Raw genomic sequence first — 23,302 nt, 5'->3', positions numbered from 1 at the left:
GGTCTGGGTGGTAAGGAAACACCCGCAGTTCAAACTGCACTTGAAATTAAAATTGGTAGAATTCCTCGTAGAGAATACTCTGTGTTGGTTGTGCCACTTTTAGAATACATTATTGGAATTGACATTTTGAAAGGTATGACTTTGCATTTGGATGATGGTTACTATCAATTTGGTACTAGACAGTACATTTCGACCAGACCTGTACGGGTTGGCCGTTTACGCATGCCACCTATTAAGATCCCTTTAGCGACGAAAGTGATTTCTCAGAAACAATATCGCATCCCGGGTGGTCATGAAGAAATTACAGCTACGATTCAGGATTTGGTTGACGCGGGAGTCATTACTCCGGTCACATCTGCTTGGAATAATCCTGTTTGGCCCGTGCGCAAAAGTGACAACTCTTGGCGCATGACTGTTGATTATCGAGAATTGAACAAACATACACCTAAATTGACTGTTGCAGTGCCTGACATTGTTACACTGATTGAAAGAATTCAAAAGCACCCAGGTACATGGTATGCTTCTATTGATATTGCTAATGCATTCTTTTCAATTCCGATTGCCCCCGAATGCCAGGAGCAATTCAGTTTTACATGGAATGGACGTCAAATGACGTTCCGGAGTCTTCCTCAAGGCTATGTACATAGTCCTACGATCTGTCACCGGCTGGTGGCGGAACATTTGTCTGAAGTGCCCACGATTCCACAAGTTCAGATTTGTCATTATATTGATGACATCTTGATTCAAGGTGAAACGCAAGACCAGGTACAGTCCCATTTAGATCAAATTATTGATTGTTTGCGAGCAAAAGGTTGGGAAATTAATCCTGACAAATTACAAACTCCATCCCAAGCTGTAAGATTTCTAGGAATTAATTGGCATGAGGGTCACAGAGAGGTGATTCCACAGGTTAAACGAAAAATACTTGATTTTGCTGTTCCCAGAAATAGGAAAGAAGCGCAATCCTTTATCGGATTGTTTGGATTTTGGCGTCAGCATATTCCCCATTTGAGTCAGATTTTGGCTCCTTTGTATCGAGTCACTCGTAAAAAGAATGCGTTTGAATGGGGCGAACCTCAACAGACTGCTTTTAATTTGGCTAAAGAAGCTATTCAGTATGCTTTGGATTTGTGGCCCGTGAGTGATGGTGATGTGGATTTGAATGTGTCCGTGGAAGGTCTGTATGCCAATTGGAGTTTGTGGCAAAAGCAGGGCAGACAAAAAGTGCCATTAGGATTTTGGACCAAAAGGTTGCCAGAGGCTGGTGAGCGTTACTCACCTTTTGAAAAACAATTGCTTGCTTGTTACTGGGCTCTGGTGGATACCGAGCAATTGACTTTAGGCCATGCTGTGATTTTGAGGCCTGAAATTCCCATCATGCAGTGGGTTTTGAGTTCACCGAAGTCCCATCGAATTGGACATGCTCAGGAGGCTAGTGTGATTAAATGGAAATGGTACATTCAGGACAGGGCACGTGTGGGTCCGAAAGGTGTGGCGGTTTTACATGAGCGAGTGGCGCAGGCGCCCTCCAATGAGGTTGAAAGTGAGTGTTCGGTTCCCGTAGTGCAGGAGTCTCCCGTGAAGTGGGGTAAATCATTTGATGATCTGTCCGCGGAGGATAGAAAACATGTGTGGTTTACGGATGGTTCTGCGAAGTTCAGTGGTGACAAAAGACATTGGAAAGCTGTTTCCTATAACCCGATTACACAGAAATTGTTAAGTACAACTGGAGATGGTAAGAGTAGTCAATATGCTGAACTTTATGCGGTTTACCAAGTTTTGAAACAGGAGTTACCAGGTACATGTCATATTTTCACTGATTCTTGGTCCACTGCAAATGGACTAGCGGTGTGGCTGCCGACATGGCACTCGCATAATTGGGAATTGCATTCAAAAGAGTTGTGGGGTAAAGAGTTGTGGCAAGATATTTGGGAACTGCTTCCGCAGAGTACTGTAACAATCTTTCACGTGGATGCTCATACTCCGATCGACTCCCTTGACAAATTTTTCCATACCATTGCAGATGAACAGTCTAAAATTTCTGAGGCAGTGGTTGACATGCAAGATTCTGATTTGGCGGGATTGGCGAAATGGGCCCATCAGAAAGCAGGACATTTTGGAGAGAAAGCCACTAACAGGTGGGCTGCTGATAGAGGAATTCATATTCCCTTTTCGTTAATTAAAGATGCCATTTTACATTGTCCCGTTTGCCAGCATTCAAGAAAGAAAGAGGTGCCTCAAATTGTTCGAGGCCACTTACATCGAGGTAAATTGCCCGCCCAAATTTGGCAGATTGATTATATTGGTCCGCTCCCCATGAGCAGAAATTGTCAATACATTTGTACAGTGGTTGATACTTATAGTGGCCTTTTGGTCGCTTTCCCTTGCAAGAATGCTACCCAGGTGAATACAATTAAAACCCTGGAGTTAATTATTCTGTATTATGGTGTCCCATTCCAAATTCAATCAGACAATGCATCCCACTTTCGTGGAAGATTGGTGCAGGAATTTTGTATAGAGAATAATATAGATTGGGTGTTTCATATTCCATATTATCCACAAGCTTCGGGACTGATTGAGAGAATGAATGGCTTGTTGAAAGAACAGTTGCGCAAGTTGACTGATGACCGTTACAGCCAGTGGAGAGATGTCCTACTTCAAGCTTTATTGATTTTAAACAATCGTCCTTTGTTACATGCTGAATCTCCTTTGATGCGTTTGTTTCCTCCACATGTTGATGCGAAACCTAATTCTGTTGCGACCACTGTCACATATTGGGAAATTACCCCCGGTGCTTTGGCTCCATGTAGAGCAACCCCAGGCTCCGCAGGCCTCGACCTGCATGCATTAAATGATGCACACTTCCCAGGAAAAGATCGAATCATTGTTGAAACTGGCATTGGTGTCTCTATACCTGCCGGTAGTTTTGGATTAATTGCCCCTAGATCTGGCCTGGCCCTGAAAGGTGTACAAGTACTTGGAGGAGTGATTGACAGTGATTATCAGGGAGAGATTAAGGTTCTCTTGCTTAATAGCAGTGAGACTGATTTACTGATCAAAAAGTCTGACCGTGTTGCTCAGTTACTGATTATGCCTGTCTTCAGTGGTGAGATCAAAAAAGGCTCTGCCCCAACGTTGCTAACTGTGCGAGGACGAAAAGGCTTCGGATCGTCTGGTCTTCCTGGAGCTAAAATATGGGTGCAATCGCCTAAAAATCCTCCTGAACAGGCTGATATTATTGCAACCGGTCATGACAACACCGTTTTGGTGATGAAACCAGGGAAAGATGACTGGGAAGCTGTCCCAGCTGATAAATGTTACTTACGAGAATGATTAAGGCCTGTGTTTGTATTCTTTCAGATCATTCTTTGGACTGCTGCTGCAGGATGTGTCGGCGTTGGACTCCTTTTGGCTTGCTACGCCGGGAGAGGAGAGGATCCACCGACGCCGAGTGATGGGATAATAAGAGCCGCGCGGTCTGCGTGGCAGAAATCTTCGAATTTTTGGATCACACTCGCGAAGCGAGTGACGAACTCTCCGCATTTTTGCCTTACCCCCATGAAGTCTGTCACTGACATTTTATCGACCTGTTTGGTTGCTGTCCCTGCGTCTACTGAAACTTTGCATCATATATTTAATGTATCCAATGCCCGACCTAATGTTATTCTGGGCGACTTCTTGGCCCATGAATTTTGTCCCTCATGTACTCTTCTTCCAGACCTGGATGTCCCTTTTAATTCCAGAATTACTACTTTTAATATTACCCCTGGTGATCTTTGTTTCATTATGACCTGTAATCCTAAGGCCATCTCTGAATGTCTACGGTTGAAACTCCAAGCCGCTACTACTTTTTCATTTCATCAACGTTTACTATGCTCAAAGAGACTTCCTAATTCATGCCTTTCAGTGAAAAACAATATGACTTGTAAAAGTTTGGTTGTAGCCACTAGCCATTATCATTCAATGCTATTACCAGCTGGATGGCTCTTTTCTTGCGGGAATTCATCTTGGCCCTATATTCCTGCGAATATTTCTGGTGGCCCATGTGCCATCACTAGATTAAGTTTGCTAATGTTTTCTTCACGTCCTCCTTCCCATTCTCGTATTGTTCGTGATTCTATGTCATTACATGAAGATTGTGATTCCTCTGTTCATCTTTTTTCTAGATCTGAATATCTTGGTTTAGCTTTTTCTATTATTGGTGTTCCGGCATTGGCCGTTTATAATGCCAAAACAATCGGCAAAATGGCCTGCTGGATGGTGAAGTCAATCAATCAAACGTCTGCTGTTTTATCTGATTTATTATTAGATTCCCAAGGTGAACGTAGAGCTATTTTGCAAAACCGTGCTGCAATCGATTATTTGTTGTTGAAACATGGGCACGAGTGCTCTGAATTTGAAGGTCTATGCTGTTTTAATTTATCTGACCATTCTAAAGATATCCAATCCCATATTAATAAACTCCACGACTTGACTGCAAAAATTAGAGAACACATAGATCAGGGTTTCTTTGACTGGCTTTTTAACTGGCTCCCTGACATGCATTTTTTACGACAAATTTTGGGAGGGGTTATTGTTGCTGTTTGTATCCTTATAGCAATTTGCTGCTTTATTCAGTGTATCCCTTCCCTATTACAATTTTTTAGACTTACTAAGACTCGTAGATCAGTTAGTTTTGTTTCATATTATTCGTCTACTGACGTTAGTTCCATTTAGTTGGTGGATAATAGACTGGAGTCAAGGGGTGTAATGTTATGGCTGTCTTTTTGCTAGCTCTCTGGAGAAGGAGAATGATGGAGAGTGACTCCAGCCTATCACCCCCATAGCATAGGGATTAGGCCGATAGACAGGGACCCTGTCATACATATATAAAGGCATTTGCGTGTTACTTCCCTTAGAGTAAGGCTTATGAATTTAAGTGAGGGGTTAGATATATAAGTATTAGTCATGATTCACTCATTTGCTAACATGCCGATCTGTTTTTCATGGAGCTATGCATATTATGGGCTCCGTAGGCCTTAAACGAGACAGACTCCATTTTGCTTTCTGCCTGGTAGCTCGAGAAGGCTTTCTAGGTCAAGCGTGATGTTTTAGTTTTAAGCTGTTGTTCGCTTGGAGAGAGCCGGTTCAGGCTGACCCTTATCGAAGGAATGTATTTTTCTCCACTCCGAAGACACAACTTCAGGCCGGCCGGCTGGGAAAGTGTCCTTGGTACGGGGAGGTACAAGAATTTGGTGGGCGGCAGGTTACTGGCCGTGAATTTCCATGAAGGAACGGGCTTTGATATTAGCGAAGGTGTTAGTCTTTTAGTGAGTTAGTCCGTAGGCGGCATCTAGCCGTTAGCATCTCTGCCATTATTCACTTTCATGGTGGACAAGTCGCCATCTTTGAAGTCGGAGAAAGATTTAAGACCGAAACTCTCTGAGATAGACTGAACGAGAAGTGGCGCGGAGCGCACTAATACAGAGAGAGAGAGAGACGGTAGTTAATAAACAGCAAGGTTCCGAGGTCCTGAGGGAGAGCAGACGAGGTTGAGCCTAGCGGTGCAGACGTGTACTTGTGACGGCTGAGGGTGACTGCAAGGCGAGCCAGGACCCAGAGACGAGACAGGAGCCTAGATGACTGCCGAGTCCCGATTTCCTAATAACCAGGTGATGTCCGACCGATTCTTGTAGCATGTGCACTCTAATCTTTATCTTTTATTCCCTTTGCAAATGTAATGTTGCATAGTAATGTGATTTATGTCTATTGTTAATAAATATCCTAATTCATATAGAATTACCGTGTACCTGGTGCTTGTGTTCAATCTTGGTAAACGATACTCCTAGGTGAAAGCTAGGTACGTGAATGGATGAGTAATCCCAATCGGGTAAGTGGTGATCACATAAATAGGGAGTGAGTGGACCTTTGATGTCAAAAGCAAGAAGTACACTATACAATTTGGACCCGTATTCAAAGTTATTATTTTAGTTTTGTCCTAAGTAGATTGCTGAGATATCGTCCCAATAATGGTTCATAGGAATGTGGTCGTCGTTGATATGCGGCGTTAATGAGAGCGTCGGGAGGGAGACCGGCGTGTAAATCCACCAGATTGTGGCTGAAAATAAGAGAGAGCGTCAGGAGGGACACTGACGTGTAGTTTCGCAGGATCGCGAACAATTTGGAAAAGGGAGCATTGGGTTCTGCAGGCCCATGTGTAGACACACCGGATTGTGTGTCAGATCTGCCCTAGGGTAGAACGGTCTGGGTCGGGGTGACCGCGAGGCCAACTGATGTGAATAAGATATTGTAGAAAAATCCATATATGTATATTGTCATTCCCCATTCTTAGGTGCAATCTGTATATTTATCTGTATAGCTACTCATTGTGAATACGATCTAAGAAGGGAAGGTGAGTACGTTTTGGCTGGGTCACAGGGGCCCCTGGGGGCTGATCCCATCTAAACAGAAAATCCGGCCATTACAGGTTGCTGGCGGATTACTTGCAGGAGAGGGGTAACGCAGGCGTTGCTGTCCGAAGCTGTAGGTGTTGGTCGTACCCTGGGAGGCCCAGCCTTGACCCAAAACCTGAGGGGTATCCTGTCCTGAACTGTCCTTGGGCTGTATCTGCTCGCATTCTGGGATTCCAAATCCTTGAGGGTCCTCGTCCCCGTCTTTTCCAAACTGACCCGTGGCCAGGGTTAGTTCTCACTCCTATTTAGGTAAATATAAACTGTGGGTTTGCGTTTTCTCATAGTCTTCTCTCACTTAGACTCATATCTTTTTCTCTTTCTTAAGGGAATATTCTTGACTTTGATATTGGTTTCTGAAATTCCAAATTATATATGTTTTGCTTATTAGATTTGTTCCACATCTCTCCCTTCCTTTAGAACTTTGCTGAACTGTCGAATTTATTAGTATGTTCCAATTTTTCCCTTTCCTTTAGTATGATTGCGGTGAACTTAGCAGGAATAGTCTAAAAGAACGTAGGTTAAGTACATGTTTTAGGTCCCATCCATATCCTATGTCCTAGTATAAAGTTGCAGTGACTAGCTCTGTTCTAAAGTCCTACCTTTTAGTCTTCCCATATACTCAAATGGTCCTAGTTTTAATTCATAGTTACCTAGTGGTTTTGATCTTAATGATTGACGTATTACTCTGCATATCACTTATTGCCTTGGCATATTTTCTTTGAACTTCTATATAAAACATTTAACATCATCAGGTGTCTGTGGTCATTTTACAGAAATTGTGGATAAGTATGTACTGATTTATAAAGAGTATTATTCCTAGGCCCCTGTCTACTATTTCCCTGATAGCTCCAGATCTGTCATAAGTAATGTGCCTGTGGTAAGTCGGGTACATGGTAAGCAGAGGTGTGAAACCAAACCTTAATTGCTCATAGAAGCGTGCAGGAGGAGAAGAAAAAGTAATCATCACCCGGTTCACCCAAATGTCATTGTTGTATTTGAATTTGCACGCCAGGGCCCAGTGCGTGTAAGAAATTGGTAACCTCGGTGACCCGGGTGGACTGCGCGCTCTATCAGTTCCAGTGCAACCGGAGGCCTTGGGCCTTGTTTGCCCACGCTGCACCCTCCTTGAAGTTCCGGCGGCCCTTAGAAGTCTGATGCTGGGGAAAGCTCCGGGTCTTGATAGGATCCCTGGCGACCTATATCGAAGTGAACAAAAGGTTTGGGCCCCCTATATTTGGGTTTATTTTAACGCTATTCAACAGGGCATGGAGATCTCCCCAACCTGGCTGGGAGCCGAAATCATTCCCATCCACAAAAAAGCTTCCCCTCTCAACTCAGCTAACTACCGCCCCATTAGTTCGATCGAGGTCCTCCAGAAATGATTTGCCCGCTTTCTTTTACCTAGGTTGCAGAGTTGGATGGACGAACATCACATCCTAACCTCCCTCCAAGCGGGCTTTCGTGCAAAGGTTTCCACCATTGACCAACTGTTTAGATTACAGTTGGTCTACTGGAAGACGGTTTCTAATGGGGCCGGTAGCCTGTATTTGATTTTTGTGGACCTCCGGTCCGCATTTAATCTGGTCCAAAAGGATAAGCTCTGGGCAGTATTGTTGGAGATGGGTGCCCCGGCCTACCTGTGCCATTTATTTAAACGTATGCACCATGGTACATACGCAAGGGTGAGATATGGGAGGAGTGGGGAGCTCTCTGCTCCGTTCCCGGTGGAAAAGGGAGTGAGGCAGGGGTGCGTCTTGGCCCCCACGCTCTTCTCCCTCTTCCTCAATGGGTTGATAGACCACCTACTGGAAGCAAGAGACCTGGACTCTCCAAGCTTAGCAGGGCGCAAGATACCTGCCCTAATGTTCGCTGATGACACCCTTTTACTGTCAAAATCATCTACGGGCATAGAGTGTACATTAGAGGCATTCTGCTCCTTCAGCAGACTGAGGAACTTGGACATTAACCTCTCTAAAACCAAGTTCATGGTTTATAATTCCAAACTAGCCAATTGCCCTCACCCCCACATGGATGGAACGGCGTTGGATCGAGTGTCTACCTTTGATTATTTGGGGGTTACACTAAACAACAGAATGGATTGGGGGTCTCACATGGCCAAGGTCAACCTGAAGATGGCCCAATCATCTGGTGGTATCCTAAAGGTTTTTAAGACACCTCTTCTAAATTGTTGGGTTAGCCCATGGTAATTTATAAAGCCCAGAAAGAGGGGGAGCACTTTATGGTGCAGATTTATGGGGTCATGTCAGTGCTGCCTCCCTATCACTCACTGAGAATAGTTTTATCAGGCATCTTCTGAGACTCCCTATGAGTACCCACCTGACCCCCCCTTCGGCTGGATTTAGGTTTGGTTCCTATCCAGGAGATTGTCTCAAATCAAACTCTCCTGTATTGGAGACATCTATGGTCAACCCCTGAGCTCTTGAGCTATACGGAGGACCTGGGGGATCTTTTGTCCAGGGGGAGCGTGGGGAAAATTCCTTGGTTAAACCACATCAAGCATCTTTGCCACGCTCTAGGTAGGGGGGACATGTGGTCGTCCCCTGAGGAGACCTGTGCCCTGTATTCCAAGAAATCATTCAGTGTGGCTCTCAAGCGCTACCGAATGGAACTCATAATGATAGACTCTTCCATGGGTAGGCTAACTAACACGTTTCTGGATATCAAGGCCCACCCTCACTTTGAAATTTTTTTGGATGATATCCAGCCTCCCCTGGCTAAGAAACTGTTTATCCAGTTTAGACATGGTTCATTGCCTCTTAGGGGCGTAAAACATGAGTGGTCAAATGCCCTATATACCGCAAGTTCCTGCCCAGGGTGTGCGAATAGCAGAGAGACAGATCTCCACGTTCTGCTCTTCTGCCCCTTCTTCGCCAAGGCAAGATCGAAATGGATCATTCAACTTTTCAAGTCCTGGGGCCTTAGGGACTACAGGGAGGTATTCAGAATCCTTAAATATGATACTTCCCTCTTGATAGTGTTTGCAACTGCTAGATTTCTTTTGCCCATGTGGTACTCGAGGTGTGCAAAATTAAAAACTGAATGTCCACAAATCACCATTCCTGCGGTAGTATAAACATTGTAATGAATGTGGTTCCTTATATGCACTATGGCTAGGGTTTGCTCACTGGGAGCGCTAGTTATTTTTTAAAGTAGTCAATCAAATTTTATGATTCTCTTTTAACTACTTTATGAATTTTTTGTGTGCTAGGTCTGTAATGTACGACCTTTTAAACATCCTCATTGTTTAGCTGGTATGTGTATTTTTTTATCTGTAATTATGTATATATGCCTTTTTATGGTATTTTACCGATAATAAAAGCTTTTGACTGACTGACTGGCATATATAAGGCCCCTGTTCTCTGTACTCCTTGGACTGTCTCCTACAGCGGCCTGAGGGTACTGTGTGGCGCAGTCTCCCTCATGTGAGGTTAATAAATGCATTGTTTTTATATTACAGCCTCTGTGCCAATCTCTTATTTGTTGGTTTAAAGGACCAGGTGTATCAGTGAACCCCTTAAAATGTTTTTTCTTCTACACACCTTACCCAGATTTAATGTGTAGTGGCATATTGGTGAATGACTGTGCCGGCACTATTTCTTGCAAGTTTTGTTATGTTGTTGACTGGAAGTCCAGAAGGTGGCTGGCAGGTCCAATCACAGAATTCTGTGAGGACGTTTAGTGGCCCAGAGGTGAATATTGTGCTGCAGTGGAACCAGTTACTTGCAGAAACATTGGTATTTCTTTATGTCAGATCATTGTGAAGCGTGTGCAAGAGTGCCGGCCTGGGTATGATGTTTGGGTGAGCGGTCGCTCACCGGAGTGGGGGTTTAGAGGGTAGGATATGCCCTGGTCCTGGGTGAATGCAGTAGAGGTTAGATTTAGCCCTGGTCCTGGGTGAATGCAGTAGAGGGTGGGATAAGCCCTGGTCCTGAGTGTATGCTGTAGAGGTTAGAAGTAGCCCTGGTCCTGTGTGGATTTAGTAGAGGGTAGATTAGCCCTGGTCCAGTATGTATGTTTAGAGGGTAGGATTAGCCCTGGTCCTGGGCGTATGTTTAGAGGGTAGGATTAGCCCTGGTCCTGAGTATATGCTTAGAGGGTAATATTAGCCCGGGCCCTGGGTGAATGCAAAAGAGGGTAGGATAAGCCCTGGTCCTGGGTGAATGCAGTAGAATGTAGGATTAGCCCTGGTTCTGTGTGTATGCTTAGAGGGTAGGATTAGCCCTGGTCCTGCGTGTATGTTTAGAGGGTAGGAATGGCCCTGGTCCTGAGTGTATGCTGTAGAGGTTAGAAGTGTGATCCCTGGTTAGAGTAGGCACCGAGGCGAGAATTGTCGAGTCCGCGGCGCTGACCCTGGTCCACGACCCTGCCGCGTCAGGAATTGAACCCTGGTCCCGGGCCGTTCTCTGCTTCTGGGTCTGCCACCTCTAACCAGTGAGCCACACCACTCCTGCAGTAGAGGCTAGGATTAGCCCTGGCCCTGAGTGTATGTATTAGAGGGTAGGATTCGCCCTGGTCCTGAGTGTATGTTTAGAGGGAAGGATTAGCCCTGGCCCTGAGTGTATGTTTAGAGGGTAGGATTAGCCCTGGTCCTGAGTAAATGCAATAGAGGGTAGGATAAGCCCTGGTCCTGGGTGAATGCAGTAGAGGGTAGATTAGCCCTGGCCCTGGGTGAATGCAGTGGAGAGTAGGATTAGCCCTGGTCCTGGGTGAATGCAGTAGAGGGTAGTATTAGCCCTGGTCCTGTGTAAATGTAGTAGAGGGTAGATTAGCCCTGGCCCTGGGTGAATGCAGTGTAGAGTAGATTAACCCTGGCCCTGTGTGTATGCTTAAAGGGTAGGATAAGCCCTGGTCCTGTGTGAATGCAGAAGAGGGCAGGATAAGCCCTGGTCCTGGGTGAATGCAGTAGAGGGTAGGATACACCCTGGTCCTGGGTGAATGCAGTAGAGGGTAGGATTATCCCTGGCCCTGAGTGTATGCTGTAGAGGTTAGAGTAGCCCTGGCCCTGTGTGTATGTTTAGAAGGTAGGATAAACCCTGGTCCTGGGTGAATGCAGTAGAGGTTAGAGTTAGCCCTGGTCCTGGGTGAATGCAGTAGAGGGTAGGATAAACACTGGTCCTGGGTGAATGCAGTAGAGGTTAGAATTAGCCCTGGTCCTGAGTGTATGTTTAGAGGGTAGGATAAGCCCTGGTCCTGAGTGTATGTTTAGAGGGTAGGAATGGCCCTGGTCCTGAGTGTATGTTTAGAGGGTAGGATAAACCCTGGTCCTGGGTGAATGCAGTAGAGGTTAGAGTTAGCCCTGGTCCTGGGTGAATGCAGTAGAGGGTAGGATAAACCCTGGTCCTGGGTGAATGCAGTAGAGGTTAGAATTAGCCATGGCCCTGTGTGAATGGAGTAGAGGGTAGATTAGCCCTGGCCCTGTGTGTATGCTGTAGAGGGTAGGATTAGCCCTGGCCCTGTGTGAATGCAATAGAGGGTAGGATTAGCCCTGGTCCTGAGTGTATGCTGTAGAGGGTAGGGTTAGCCATGGCCCTGAGTGTATGCTGTAGAGGGTAGGATTAGCCCTGGCCCTGAGTGTATGCTGTAGAGGTTAGAATTAGCCCTGGTCATGTGTGTATGTTTAGAGGGTAGGATAAGCCCTGGTCCTGAGTATATGCTGTAGAGGTTAGAATTAGCCCTGGTCCTGTGTGAATGCAGTAGAGGGTAGATTAGCCCTGGTCTTGTGTGTATGCTGTAGAGGGTAGGATTAGCCCTGGCCCTGTGTGAATGCAATAGAGGGTAGGATTAGCCCTGGTCCCGAGTGTATGCTGTAGAGGTTAGAATTAGCCCTGGTCCTGTGTGAATTCTGTAGAGGTTAGAATTAGCCCTGGTCCTGTGTGAATTCAGTAGAGAGTAGGATTAGCCCTGGTCCTGAGTGTATGCTGTAGAGGGTAGGATTAGCCCTGGTCCTGAGTGTATGCTGTAGAGGGTAGGATTAGCTCTGGTCCTGAGTGTATGCTGTAGAGGTTAGAATTAGCCCTGGTCCTGTGTGAATTCAGTAGAGGGTAGATTGGTATACAGCGGTTAGCACGCATTTTTTACAACGCGGTGCTGTTACCACGCTACTTTTACCACGCAAGTCGTTACAACGACTTGCGCTGGAGGGCGCTCCAGGATAGTAAATAGTTTAATTTACTATCCAACTCCTTCCCTAGAGTCCACGGGGACTGGAGTTGGAATAGTAAATAAAAAAATTTACTATCCAGCGCCCCTCCACGCAAGTCGTTGTAACGACTTGCGTGGTAAAAGTAGCGTTGTAACGGTACGCGTTGTAAAAGTACGTGTGGTACCATCATGCATCCGGGTAGATTAGCCCTGGCCCTGTGTGTATGTTTAAAGGGTAGGATAAGCCCTGGTCCAGGGTGAATGCAGTAGAGGGTAGGATTAGCCCTGGTCCTGTGTGAATTCAGTAGAGGGTAGATTAGCCCTGGCCCTGTGTGTATGTTTAAAGGGTAGGCTAAGCCCTGGTACTGGGTGAATGCAGTAGAGGGTAGGATTAGCCCTGGTCCTGTATGTATGTTTAGAGGGTAGGATTAGCCCTGGTCCTGAGGGAATGCAGTAAAGGGTAGGATTAGCCCTGGCCCTGAGTGTATACTGTAGAGGGTAGGATTAGCCCCGGCCCTGTGTGTATGTTTAGAGGGTAGGATAAGCCCTGGTCCTGGGTGAATGCAGTAGATGGTAGGATTAGCCCTGGTCCTGTGTGAATACAGTAGAGGGTAGATTAGCCCTGGCCCTGTGTGAATGCAGTAGAGTGTAGGATTAGCCCTGGTCCTGTGTGAATGCAGTAGAGGGTAGTTTAGCCCTGGTCCTGTGTGAATGCAGTAGAGGGTAGATTAGCCCTGGCCCTGTGTGAATGCAGTAGAGGGTAGGATTAGCCCAGGTCCTGTGTGAATGAAGTAGAGGGTAGGATTAGCCCTGGCCCTGAGTGTATGCTGTAAAGGGTAGGATTAGCCCTGGCCCTGTGTGTATGTTTAGAGGGTAGGATAAGCCCTGGTCCTGGGTGAATGCAGTAGATGGTAGGATTAGCCCTGGTACTGTGTGAATGCAGTAGAGGGTAGGATCAGCCCTGGTCCTGTGTGAATGCAGTAGAGGGTAGATTAGCCCTGGCCCTGTGTGAATGCTGTAGAGGGTAGGATTAGCCCTGGTCCTGTGTGAATGCAGTAGAGGGTAGATTAGCCCTGGTGCTGTGTGAATGCAGTAGAGGGTAGATTAGCCCTGTTCCTGTGTGAATGCAGTAGAGGGTAGATTAGCCCTGGCCCTGGGTGAATGCAGTAGAGGGTAAATTAGCCCTGGTCCTGTGTGAATGCAGTAGAGGGTAGGATTAGCCCTGGCCCTGTGTGAATGCAGTAAAGGGTAGGAATGGCCCTGGTCTTGTATGTATGTTTAGAGAGTATGATTAGCCCTGGCCCTGAGTGTATTCTGTAGAGGGTAGGATTAGCCCTGGTCCTGAGTGTATGCTTAGAGGGTAGGAGTAGCCCTGGTCCTGAGTGAATGCAATAGAGGGTAGGATTCGCCCTGGCCCTGTGTGTATGTTTAGAGGGTAGGATAAGCCCTGGTCCTTGGTGAATGCAGTAGATGGTAGGATTAGCCCTGGTCCTGAGTGAATGCAGTAGAGGGTAGGATCAGCCCTGGTCCTGTGTGAATGCAGTAGAGGGTAGATTAGCCCTGGCCCTGTGTGAATGCTGTAGAGGGTAGGATTAGCCCTGGTCCTGTGTGAATGTAGTAGAGGGTAGGATTAGCCCTGGCCCTGAGTGTATGCTGTAGAGGTTAGGAATGGCCCTGGTTCTGTATGTATGTTTAGAGGGAAGGATTAGCCCTGGCTCTGTGTGTATTCTGTAGAGGGTAGGATTAGCCCTGGTCCTGAGTAAATGCAATAGAGGGTAGAATTAGCCCTGGCCCTGTGAGTATGTTTAGAGGGTAGGATTAGCCCTGGCCTGAGTGTATGCTGTAGAGGGTAGGATTAGCCCTGGTCCTGGGTGAATGCTGTAGAGGTTAGGAATGGCTCTGGTCCTGTATGTATGTTTAGAGGGAAGGATTAGCCCTGACCCTGAGTGTATTCTGTAGAGGGTAGGATTAGCCCTGGCCCTGTGTGTATGTTTAGAGGGTAGGATAAGCCCTGGTCCTGGGTGAATGCATTAGATGGTAGGATTAGCCCTGGTCCTGTGTGAATACAGTAGAGGGTAGATTAGCCCTGGCCCTGTGTGAATGCAGTAGAGGGTAGGATTAGCCCTGTTCCTGTGTGAATGCAGTAGAGGGTAGATTCGCCCTGGCCCTGTGTGTATGTTTAGAGGGTAGGATAAGCCCTGGTCCTGGGTGAATGCAGTAGAGGTTAGTTAGCCCCGGTACTGGGTGAATGCAGTAGAGGGTGAGATAAGCCCTGGTCCTGAGTGTATGCTGTAGAGGTTAGAATTAGCCCTGGTCCTGTGTGAATGCAGTAGAGGGTAGGATTAGCCCTGGTCCTGAATGAATGCAATAGAGGGTAGGATTAGCCCTGGTCCTGGGTGAATGCAGTAGAGGGTAGGATTGGCCCTGGTCCTGAGTTTATGCTGTAGAGGGTAGGATTAGCCCTGGTCCTGAGTGTATGTTTAGAGGGTAGGATAAACCCTGGTCCTGAGTGAATGCAATAGAGGGTAGATTAGCCCTGGCCCTGTGTGAATGCTTAAAGGGTAGGATAAGCCCTGGTCCAGGGTGAATGCAGTAGAGGGTAGGATTAGCCCTGGTCCTGTGTGAATGCAGAAGAGGGCAGGATAATCCCTGGTCCTGGGTGAATGCAGTAGAGGGTAGGATAAGCCCTGGTCCTGGGTGAATGCAGTAGAGGGTAGATTAGCCCTGGCCCTGTGTGTATGTTTAGAGGGTAGTATAAGCCCTGGTCCTGGGTGAATGCAGTAGACGGTAGGATTAGCCCTGGCCCTGAGTGTATGCTGTAGAGGTTAGAATTAGCCCTGGTCCTGTGTGAATGCAGTAGAGGGTAGGATTAGCCCTGGCCCTGAGTGTATGTTTAGAGGGTAGGATAAGCCCTGGTCCTGGGTGAATGCAGTAGAGGGTAGATTAGCCCTGTCCCTGTGTGTATGTTTAGAGGGTAGGATAAGCCCTGGTCCTGGGTGAATGCAGTAGAGGGTAGGATTAGCCCTGGTCCTGGGTGAATGCAGTAGAGGGTAGCATTAGCCCTGGCCCTGAGTATATGCTGTAGAGGGTAGGATTAGCCCTGGCCCTGAGTGTATGCTGTAGAGGGTAGGATTAGCCCTGGCCCTGAGTGTATGCTGTAGAGGGTAGGATTAGCCCTGGCCCTGAGTGTATGCTGTAGAGGGTAGGATTAGCCCTGGCCCTGAGTGTATGCTGTAGAGGGTAGGATTAGCCCTGGTCCTGAGTGTATGCTGTAGAGGGTCGATTAGCCCTGGCCCTGTGTGTATATTTAGAGGGTAGGATAAACCCTGGTCCTGAGTGTATGCTGTAGAGGTTAGAATTAGCCCTGGTCCTGTGTGAATGCAGTAGAGGGTAGGATTAGCCCTGGTCCTGAGTGAATGCAGTAGAGGGTAGGATTAGCCCTGGTCCTGAGTGTAAACTGTAGAGGGTAGGATTAGCCCTGGCCCTGGGTGTATGCTGTAGAGGGTAGGATTAGCCCTGGTCCTGAGTGTATGCTGTAGAGGGTAGGATTAGCCCTGGTCCTGAGTGTATGCTATAGAGGGTAGGATTAGCCCTGGTCCTGAGTGTATGCTGTAGAGGTTAGAATTAGCCCTGGCCCTGGGTGAATGCAGTGGACAGTAGATTAACCCTGGCCCTGTGTGTATGCTTAAAGGGTAGGATAAGCCCTGGTCCAGGGTGAATGCAGTAGAGGGTAGGATTAGCCCTGGTCCTGTGTGAATGCAGAAGAGGGCAGGATAAGCCCTTGTCCTGGGTGAATGCAGTAGTGGGTAGATTAGCCCTGGTCCTGAGTGAATGCAATAGAGGGTAGGAATGCCCCTGGTCCTGTGTGAATGCAATGGATGGTTGGATTAGCCCTGGTCCTGTGTGTATGCAGTAGAGGGTAGATTAGCCCTGGTCCTGAGTGTATGCAGTAGAGGGTAGGATTAGCCCTGGACCTGTGTGAATGCAATAGAGGGTAGGAATGGTCCTGGGTGAATGCAGTAGATAGTAGGGTTAGCCCTTGTCCTGAGTGTATGCTTAGAGGGTAGGATTAGCTCTGGTTGTAGTATTTTTAAAAAAACAGTGTAACACGCAGTAAATCCGTACATAATAAAGAAATACATGTGTACCCACCCCACCTCCATACAGTCACCAAACTCCTTTGTCTCATCTAAGCATGGGCGAATTTTGCGAATCTGGCGTTCGCGAATTTTGAGAATTTGGGAACTCGCAATCCGCAAAATCCGCGAATTCTCGCGAATTTGCGGATTTTTTTTGTTTTTTGTGTTCGCAAGGGTTTTTGCCAGTTCGCGAGGATTTGGTACTAGTTCGCAATTGCGAACTTACTTGTCGGCTCGCAACGGTCGCGACTATGTTGTTTCTACGTCTGGTTCATCGTCACAGCCTCCCAGCACCCTCTGTTTCACCACTGCCACCCTCTCTTTCACCCATGCCACCCTCTGTTACATCAATGCCACCCTCTGGTTCATCATCACTGTAGAAGATGGGGGGGAAAAGCAAGCACACCTGCCCTGCTTCAACTGACATGAATTAATTTGGGGTTAGTTTATTAACAACGCCTGCCCTGCCCCAACTGACAATAATGAATTAAGGGCTAATTAATGTGTCACTGAATTTGAAGTTCCAGCCTGGCACCTGCTTGTCTGCTCCCTTAGCTGTAAATCAGGACCTTTGTGGCATAAAGTTAAGGTCAGAGCAGGGTCACACAATAGTTGCAAGTAGGCAACCGAATTCTGGAGGGCCCCCTCAGGAAGCACTACAGGGAATCGTTACAAATCATGAGATTGACCTTTTGCACCTGCTCATTGGTTTTGCTTTTGCAAAAATCGTTTTTCGGTAATTTCGCGCTATTCGCGAGGCTCGGCGTCATGCGAAACTGACCGCGGAAGCCGCCAATTCGTGCGAATGAGCTTTATATTTTTTTGGGGCGTGTTATTTCGCGATGTTTTTGCAGTATTCGCGAGCCGCTTGCAGCGCAACACGCGAATTTACCCCAAGGTCGAGTACGGGCGCGGCCATTTTGTTTGCGTGACGTATTTCCGTTTCCGCCCGCTATGTATAATCTCGCGAAGTAAGCGCATTGCGAGTACAAGTTCGTGCGAGATCGCGAGGAAAATCGCGTGCAAACTTACTTTTGCGCTCTTGTTTTTCATTCATTTCCTGTGTCTGGGCATGGTGTTTATCCTCTTGCTATCTTTGCCATCCTTTGCTTGTTTTCAGTTTTTTTTCGAACGATTTTGCTTCTTATCTATCCCTCTCTTTTCCTAGCTGTATATTTTTGTCTTTTCTGCTATTTTTGTTTACTTTTAAACTACTTTTTTAAACTCTTTTCTTTTCTTCTTCCCTATCCTATTCCTTCTTAATTTTCTACTTCCTACCTTACCTGCCCAGACCATGGTGAAGCCAGGCGCCGTGAAGCTGCCCAGGCACTTGAGGGCCGTAGCGGCGGCGGGGAGGAGGAGTCCTGGACCCCGTGCCAGGACAGCATGCGGGCGATTGAGGGGGGAGCAGGTGACGCGACGGGAGATCTTCAGCCCGGAGGAAGTAGGCGCGCTGGTCTTCTTCGTCCAGCGCCGCATGCCCAGGACCATCGCGGGAGGCGGCAGGATCGCGGCCGGCTACAACATCCGGGAGCGCCGGAAGCGGGGGCAGAAGGTGTGCTGGGCCATGTCCCAACTCTCCAGGGTCCAGCGCACCTACAGCCAGGCCACCCTCCGCTGGACGGACCTCCTGGACCGGGAGCGCGACCTGCTGGACCAGCTCGGCTTGGAGATCCCCGGGCTTGGTGAGTAGTAGTAGCTATTTCATCACTCACTACTATGTTTTCTCCTGCTCTGTGTTGTTGTATTGCAAATATTTGTTTTTTACATGGAGCAAGCCAATAATGCTGCTGACGATTACATTGTAGTTAAATTATATTTCAAAATCTTCTGTGCATTTCAGGTGCACTGCTCTCCTTCTCAGTGGCGTTGCTACTATGCTTATTTGTTTTCTATTTTGTGGTCTCATTGGCCTGAGTAACTATTATGGATGAGTGTACTTTACAGAACTGCGTAATGCTAGACACTAGGGGGCAGATTACATTTACAAGCCCCTTGCGCCACGTTTACGTTGCCTTGCTTGATGCAACAGCGGCGTAAATGTGGCGCATCCCTGCAAGTCATTTACAGCGTGACGCATCTAGGGAGATGCGTCACGTTTTAAGGCCATGGGCCTGCTCCACAATGGGTGCGTTCCTAGTACGCAGGGTGGGCGGTCCGGCGGCTGTGCGCCTCGCAAAAGTGCCTGCGTGAAATCTACAAGATTTAACGCAGGCACTTCTGCGACGCTGCTACGTCAATTCAATTCCTTATGCCTGCTTGAAGCAGGCGTAAGGACTGCACAGCATGTTAAGTATTGGGTGGCCCTGAGCATTACTGAAGTTGCATTGCGTTGGCGACGTGACTCCAGCAATGCGTCGCTCTTACGTGACGAGATGCGTCACGCAAGTGCCTACCCTTGCACCAGGGCGCACCGCATTGTAAATGAGGCGCATCTGCCGTGTCGCAAGGGTAGTTTTGCATGACGCATTTGATCTGGCGCATCTCTGGAGATGCGCCACAACGCGTAAGTAAGTATGCCCCTAAGGGGCAGAATTGCAATTACCGTCGCATCCCTGCAAAGTAGCAGGGATGCGCCAGTAATTGTGCGGCCCGCTACCACCACCAAACATGGTGCGCCGTATTTGCAATGCGGCGCACCATGGGCCCAAAACGTCACCGAAGCTTTACTGCTGGAGTTGCGTCGCAACGATGGCGCAGCTCCAGCAATGCTCTGGGGTACCCTATCTCCCCAATGCTGGGTCAAGCCATACGTCTGCTTCAAGCAGGTGCAGGGTTTGTGTGACGCATCATTGTCCTAAAGGTGACTGATTGAAATTTTGTAGATTTCCCTCAGCCACTTTTAGGATGTGTTCCAGCGCAGGAATGCCCTCCCTTGCGCCGGAACGCCCCCTGATGGCGCAGGGCTTTATAACTGGATGCATCTCCCAAATGCGTCACGTTGTTATAATATTATACGCCGCACCATGGCGCCTCTTTTGTTCAGCTGCTGCGTCACAAAAGTCACGCAAGAATGGAGCAAAAGAGCCGCAAGGGGCTTAAATCTGCCCCTTCCTTTGTACCCCTGACAATAAGAAAAATAGTGGCGGTGGATTGATAGTTTGACTATTTAAATGACTGGTTATGTAGCAGGCAACTGTTAGTGTTGTCACTGATCTGACTGAAATCACAATGGAGTTTGTCTGTCACTTTGCGTCTTGCCTGCGGACTGCTGCCTGCCAGTCCTAGGTGAACCTTTCAGTACTTTGTTTAGTGAGTTACGTGACTTTCGAAGTCGCAGGTCCGCAAATCAATGAAAACTATCCCTAATCAATATAATTTTGCGGAAATATTTTGTTAATGTTGTTTTGAAATGTTTGATTTGGTTGACATTGACAAGCAACAATCATCCATGTTTTCTGATCTTTCTTTCATGTTGTACGTCAGCTCCCCCCCGGGGCGAGGAGACACAGGAGCAGCAGGCGGCGGCGGATGCTGTTGAACAGGGCCTTGGATCGGGCAGGCGAGGGCTCCTTTGCTGGCCCCAGTAAGTTTTCATTTTAGACTAGTACCTATTTTTCCTAGCGTTCCTCATTTGATTTTTTCAAAATCGTCTTTGATCTTCTTGTAGACTGTATCTAAATTCTTATCCTGCCGCTACTATGACTCCCTGTGGTATTACTAGATTATTCTTATTAGTCTGTCTGTGTAGCTAACTAAGATTGCACGGTTGGCGAAACTCCCATTCTAGTCAGCAATAGCTCTATCAACTTAGTGCAGTCCTCTGGGATTGTCCATAATGTCTTTTGAAGTGTTCTATCTGCTTTGAAAATTCCCAACTATAAAATGTGAATGACCAGCAAGAAAGAATAAGATACTACCTTTTGGTTTGGATAGGAGGAGAATCCATACCACTACTGTTGCGGGGACAATTCTTCTGCAGAAACAGAACTATGGACAATAAATAGTGCATTGCTTATCAATTATAATAGGCGCTGTTAGAGTTTCCACATACCTCTGTGATAACAGACTTTGAACCCCCAATGTCCTTACTGACTGACTACATAGTGTGGCACAGTCATTTGCCTCCCGAATTCATCGATGATTGATCCCCAATGATGATTATCCAATGCAGCTCAAGAGTACGGAGTCAGAGTCAAGAAGTGTCAGAGGCACGGACTCATGCTTGCAAAAATTGCAAAACCTTTCGCTCAGTCACTCTAGTCTGGACCAAAAAACACAGAGTCTATTTAAGTTTAAAAGCTTTATTAAAAGTAAACACATTTATTAAAATGAAGTCATAATAAAACTAAACGTTTAACTGATAATGGAAAAGTGGTTAGTGCTGACGATTAATTGAAGACATTTCTTGTGGTCGAGCCGAGCTCTCACCTGGTTTCAACTTGATCTTGTTGTTAGAAGTCCATCTTCTGTCTGTGTGGAGAAAAATGGTGCGTGTTAAAAAGCCAGCCTTCATCAGTTGTGCCAAAAAGTGCAGCAAGACAACACCCTTCCTTGACTTTACTTTAGAGTAGACAGTCACAAATTACATTGTTTTCACATGTCTTCATTCCTAGACCAAATACTAGTGAGTGGTTTATTCTAACATTCTTAAATGTATTTTGTAGGTGGAACATCTGGTGGCGGGGCCAGCGCGGAGGTGGTGGTGCTCGACACGGAGGCGGAGGGCAATTCTTCAGGGGAGGAGGCGGCGGCTGTAGTGCCGGCTGTGAGAGTTGAGACGGTGGTGGTGGCGGGCAGAGGTAAGCTCTTATATATTCCTTACTTATTGAGATTGAAGACGTGCTGGGAAGGAAAGAATATGAGATGCATGGCTGGGTGAATGATGAAGCAATGATGGGTGGAAGGACAACAGCCTGGGTGGGTGACACAGAAACTGTATGTGTCCATATACCTGGATCATGCTACTATCTGACTCTTAGATAGCATATGAGTATCTAGAGCAGGGGTACTCATAGTACGGCCCGCGGGCCGGTGGCGGCCCGGCAAGCCTTCCTTGGCGGTGCGCAGACCTTGCAGACAATCACTGCTCCCCCCACAGAGCAGAGGCTTTGTTGTATTTCACCTGTTAGCGCCCCTGCATCTCCACTCTGACAATCACTGCTCCCCCGGCCCCCACAGAGCAGAGTGGAGATGCAGGGCCACAAAGAGGTGAAATAGAACCAAGCCTCTACTCTGTGGGGCTGGGCGAGCAGTGATTGTCAGGGTGGAGATGCAGGGGCGCTACAACAAACAAAGCCTCAATAATATGTTAATGGTCTTTTAAAGTACTTTGGTGTGGCTGTCTGTGTGTGCGCGTTGAGGAAGCTGTCTCAGCCCGGGCTGAAGGCTGACACAGACAGACACACACACAGTGAGATGACAGAGGGGGAGGGAGAGGGAGGGCAGGAGGGAGAGAGAGATGGAGAGGGAGGGCAGGAGGGAGAGCAGGAGGGAGAGAGATGTATGTAAATGCTTTGTCTGGTGGCTCAGTGGATGAAGGCATCTGCTGCAGGGACCTGTGTGCAACCTCATGGTCACAAGTTTTCGTTTTGCTTTAGCCCCGCCCCCTCTGACTCCGCCCCCACCAGTGCGACCCTCGGCCACAAACTACACTGTAAATTTAGCCCCCGAGAGAAAGTTTGTGAGTACCCATGATCTAGAGAGAGTAGACGGTCAGTGGATGAACTAAGTGTAACTTTGAAGAGCATGTAACACTGCACCCGCACATTTGTTCCAGTGTAGGAAAGGCAAGGAAAAGAAGTTGTAATTTTGTCCAAATACTACCATCAATAGTAGCAGTAGTTTGTATTGCAAGCACAGCATAGATCCGGTTATTACGGTGGCCACTCCCTACCTCTCTTAATAAGTTTAGTAGTACTCAGTCATTCATGTGTGGATGTATCACTGGTCACTCAATAAAGAGCAAAGCACCTAAAGTCATCCCATATGTAAGCAAAAACATCCCATGTGAAGTGATAGATAATCAGATTATTTATCTTCTTCATTTTCCATTTCTAGTACTCATTTGCACTGTAGGGTGAAAGTTAAATTAATTAAGCAGTAGCCCTTGTAACAGAGTATTCTCAGTGCCACCCATAATAGAAAAGTAAGAGCTTCACCACCTGCATGTACTGGACCGGTACAGTAACGCAAGTCTAGGTCACTCATCATGGCGTGCATCTCTTTTTCTCGGGTGCAAGTTCACTGCGCTGGCATTATGCCGGCTTGCAGAAGATAACGTACCAATTTTCCTAAACAAGAGACAAGAAGAAGAATAAGACTGGTGTACTTTCATAGTCGACTCCAATGGAAGTCCATAGTGCTCGTAGAATTTGTTCCTTAAACTCCCACTAATGTTAGAGCAAGGATGAAGAAGTGGGAGGTTAGATAGATACTGGCCTCAATAGTTATGTAATGCGCTTGCAAGTTGCTAGTTGTACTGTAACACACATTTCTGCTGAATGATTGAGTTAATCTTAAAAAGCATTGGTTACAGACTATGTCTTTCTTTCTTCATATAGATGCTCCTTCCAAACCAACAAGGAGGAAGGAGCTGGCTAGAGCGGC

The 23,302-nt window shown here is 47.1% G+C and overlaps 1 long non-coding RNA gene across 1 annotated transcript; it reads left to right on the top strand.

Moving 5' to 3' along the window:
* The first annotated feature begins 2,017 nt into the window (after positions 1 to 2,017).
* On the top strand, positions 2,018 to 5,775 carry LOC147706783 (uncharacterized). The gene is made up of 2 exons (XR_015296427.1): positions 2,018 to 2,138; positions 3,361 to 5,775. It is a non-coding gene; the product is annotated as an uncharacterized LOC147706783 (long non-coding RNA).
* Positions 5,776 to 23,302: the final 17,527 nt, after the last annotated feature.

The sequence above is a fragment of the Lissotriton vulgaris genome, chromosome 6 (assembly GCF_964263255.1).
Source record: "Lissotriton vulgaris chromosome 6, aLisVul1.2, whole genome shotgun sequence".
In the NCBI taxonomy this organism is placed as follows: Eukaryota; Metazoa; Chordata; class Amphibia; order Caudata; family Salamandridae; genus Lissotriton; species Lissotriton vulgaris.
The sequence above is the reverse complement of the archived record's forward strand: the minus strand, read 5'-3'. Positions and strand labels throughout refer to the sequence as shown.